A 4,489-nucleotide genomic window follows, 5' to 3' on the forward strand; every position below is an offset into this window, starting at 1 on the left:
ATATATATATAGTATATATATATAAAAAAACCTCTCTCTATTCATTCTAAAATGCAATACAGTGAAATGACTTAACTGACCACTCAGATCTCAATGATTTTGGGACCAGTTAACGCATCTTAATTCTGAATATTCTCAACAACCATATTTCAAGATTATTTTAGTGTGAAATTAAGGACAAAACTCTATTAAAAATATAACTACAGAATTTCTGGTTGCTAGTAGACAGCGTTATTCAAATAGGTGATCTGTGTTCAGACTAATTTCTTAAATTTCATATCTTCATGATCTAGTAAAACTGTTAAAAAATAAATTTATTTTGAATGTCACTTTAATTCAAAATGACTAGACAAAGTCAGTTCAAAATGACAGACACATAGCAGCATGATTAAATTGCTGGTTGTCTGCCAATTTTACCAAATGTTCATTGTTATCTCCATAGGGAAGCCTTCTGTCTCTTCATCCAAGCAGAATCAATTATTTCCTTGGCTATGTACCCTCAGAAATGTGTATTTTGGATTATGTAGACTCCAGATGTCTGTCACCCATATCCATACAATGTTTGTTGTTTTGTGTCTGTTCTCAAAAACCTCAGTTGTACATAGGTTGTAAAAGATGGAAGTGAATCAATTTCTTTTTCTCATTATTTACATCTTCTCTCTTAGACCTTTGAATCTGTTTTTCTCTTTGCTTGAAACATTCTTACCTCAGAGAACCAAATTGCTGCTCTCTAATATCCTTCAGCCTTTGCCCAAATATTTCTTTACCAGTGAGACCTTCTCTGATGATCTTATTTTAAACTTTAAACTCTGTGCTCGCTTTGGCAGCACATATACTAAAATTGGAACAATACAGAGAAGATTAGCATGGCTCAAGGATGACATTAGCATTGCTCAAGGATGACATGCAAATTCATGAAGCATTCCATATTTTTAAGAAAGCCATGGTACATATACACAGTGGAATATTATTCAGCCATTAAAAAGAATATATTTGAATCAGTTCTAATGAGGTGGATGAAACTGGAGCCTATTATACAGAGTGAAGTAAGCCAGAAAGAAAAACACCAATACAGTATACTAATGCATATATATGGAATTTAGAAAGATGATAACAATAAACCCTATATGTGAGATAGCAAAAGAGACACAGATGTATAGAACAGTCTTTTGGACTCTGTGGGGGAGGGTGAGGGTGGGATGATTTGGGAGAATGGCATTGAAACATGTATAATATCATATGTGAAACAAGTTGCCAGTCCATGCATGATACAGGGTTCAATTTATGATACAGGGTGCTTGGGGCTGGTGCACTGGGATGACCCAGAGGGATGGGATGGGGAGGGAGGTGGGAAGGGGTTCAGGATAGCGAACACATACCCGTGGCGGATTCATGTCAATGTATGGCAAAACTAATACAATATTGTAAAGTAATTAGCCTCCAATTAAAATAAATTTATATTAAAAAAAGTAAACTTTAAACTCTTTCTGAAGTGTAATTTTCACAAGGTAAAATCCTGTAAGGAAAAATGAATATGTATAAAAATGTCATTTAACTCATTAATGAATTAATAAGGAAAGAACCTATGAGATGTTTGCACAAGTTCAAAGGAGACTCTTGACATATGTATAAATGTGTATGTATACATATATGTCAGGACTTCCCTGGTGGCTCAGATGGTAAAGCATCTGTCTACAATGCGGGAGACCCGGGTTCGATCCCTGGGTTGGGAAGATCCCCTGGAGAAGGAAATGGCACCCCACTCCAGGACTATTGCCTGGAAAATCCCATGGACAGAGGAGCATGGTAGGCCACAGTCCATGCGGTCACAAAGAATTGGACATGACTGAGCGACTTCACTTCACTTCACTTCATACATATATGTCGCAGTGCTTCCCTGGTGGCTCAGTGGTAAAGAATCTGCCTGCCAGTTCAGGAGATGTGGGTTCAATTCCTGGGTGGGGACGATCCCCTGGAGAAGGAAATGGCAACCCACTCAGGTATTCTTGCCTAGAAAACCCCATGGACGGAGGAGCCTGGCTGTCTACAGTCCAGGGGTTCACAGAGTTGGACATGACTTAACACGCCCGTACATATACATACACACACATGTGTATAGTCAGGAATGCTGAAATGAAGTTGCTAATAGATGCAAAGCTGGTAAGTATTCTATAAAGAAGTAAAATGTTTGTGGTTGTCTTTTAAATTTTTTTTTATAGAGTAGAAATCAATTGAAACTCTACCAGACAAAATTTATTTACATCATGATGAATGGTAATTATACTCATTAACATCATTTTTCTACAAGTTAATTTATACCCCTACAGAGACGTGAAGTAGTCCAGCCAGTAACAATCAATCAAAGGTACACATTCTTTATTTTAAAATTTTTATAAATTTAAATTTATTTACTTTTGGTTGTGCTGGGTCTTTATTGCTGCACAGGCTTTTATCTAGTTGCGGTGAGCAGGGACTACTCTTGGTCACGGTGTACTGGCTTCTCATTGCAATGGCTTCACTTGTTGTGGAGCGCGGGCTCTAGGGCGCGTGGGCTTCAGTAGTTGCAGCTCTGTGGGTTCAATAGTTTCAGCTCCTGGCCTCTAGAGCACAGGCTCAGTAGTTGTGGCACATGGGCGTAGTCGCTTGGTGGCATGTGGAATCTTCTTAGGTCAAGGGTCACACCTGTGTTTCCTGCATTGACAGGTGGATTCCTCACTCCTGAGCCAACAGGGAAGCCCCAAAGTGCATATTCTGTGTTTAGGACTGAGGGCTAGAGAGCAAAGGGAAATCTCAGCCTTCCCTATCTCTCTTCCTACCTTCAGCTTCCTTGTGCAATAATATAAACCTAAAGGCCTGTGGACACCCCAGCCCTGAGGGATGGATGAACACATACCCTTGACCCTGTGGATGGCTTGTCCAGACAGGAGGTGCGTGGCTGGTGAAGGATCAGAACAGGTGCTTCTAAACTTCGAAGCCCAGAGCAGGAAACTAGTTGCCTATGTCTAATGGCTGCAGATGTTTTCTGCCATGAAACTTACTTACTTATTTACTAATACTTGCTCACTATTATCCTTCACTACTTTGCAAGTTCCATGTGGTTAAGAATTTTTACGTTTTATTCACAACTATAATTTTAGCTCCTCAAAAGATGTTTGACAGCAATTTTTTTTAAACTTTGTATTCTGTATTGGTGTCTAGCTGATTAACAACGCTGTGATAGTTTCAGGTGAACAGCTAAGGGACTCAGCCGTACATATCCATGTATCCATTCTTCCCCTAACTCCCTTCCATCCAGGCTGCCACATGACATTGAGCAGGGTTCCCCATGCTATACAGTAAGACCTTGTTGGTTATCCATTTTAAATATAGCAGTGTGTTAATAAGTATGGTTGACTGAATCCTTGTCCTCAACACAGTGCTTGTTTTGTAAGATATATTTGTAAATATATATTTCAGGAAAGAATGATGGTTTGAACAATAGAATAAAAAATTAATTTCTGAAGTGCAAACATTTAAAAAAATTAATTTTATAACTTAATATGTAATATAATGGTACATTATAGATTTTATTTTATTTGTTTTATTTTTTTATATTAAATTAAATGTTCTTTGCCATTCTAATAGTGGTTTATCAGATACTTCGGTGCATACAAGTTAATGACTTCTTCATAAATTATACCTTCTACTTTTAAAACAGCTTATTGGTACATAGTTCATATATACTGTACAGCTTGCTCATGCAAAGTATAAAGTGTAATTGCTTTTAGTTAAATCACAGTATGTGCAACCATCATTACAATCCATTTTAGAGCAATGTAAAAACTTTAACAGATTTAAAAAAACTGAAAGATGGGCTTGCAATTGTTATACCTCTGAATATATGGATAAAATAAGTGCCATTTTGTAGAATAAATTTTGTGTGCCTGTATAATTATATCTAAAGGATTAAAGTTTGCAACTTACATTTTTCATAGTTTCTGAACAATGAAAATTGCATGAAAAAATTCAAAGCTTCAAAGGATCTAATTTGAGGTATTCTATAGTCCATTGTGTCTTCACAGTTTTTAAGCCAAAAATTCCTATTTGTCTACTTCAGATGCTGTTTCAAGGGCTAAAGATGATGTCAAGAGCTATTACTTTAAATAATCTTAAAAATTTTGTGACTCTTTAAACCAAACCAAACAAAAAATTAAAAGTATCTTTAACAAATTCAATGGACTTTTAAAAATGAACATGGGAAATGTAGACTATTGAGGCTAAAACTTTTTATAATATTCAACCAACATCTTTATTTTCTGAAACTGCTTTCACATTCCTTAATTATCTCAAGACTCTCCCCCATCGAAAGGGAGGCATTCATTCTTTCAAAAAGTCCCTAACACAAAGAAATTGCTTTGAGGTTTAAAATAAGTACAGCTTGTTGAGTTCTTAGGAAAATCATAGCCTAAAAGTAAGTACTTTTGAGTTGTAAAAATCAGACTTAGTTGAA

At 36.4% G+C, this 4,489-nt stretch overlaps 1 pseudogene; it reads left to right on the forward strand.

Moving 5' to 3' along the window:
- Positions 1 to 811: 811 nt before the first annotated feature.
- Positions 812 to 934, forward strand: LOC138089371 (U6 spliceosomal RNA; annotated as a pseudogene).
- The last annotated feature ends 3,555 nt before the right edge of the window (positions 935 to 4,489 follow it).

This window comes from Capricornis sumatraensis, chromosome 12 (genome assembly GCF_032405125.1).
Source record: "Capricornis sumatraensis isolate serow.1 chromosome 12, serow.2, whole genome shotgun sequence".
Classification (NCBI taxonomy): domain Eukaryota; kingdom Metazoa; phylum Chordata; class Mammalia; order Artiodactyla; family Bovidae; genus Capricornis; species Capricornis sumatraensis.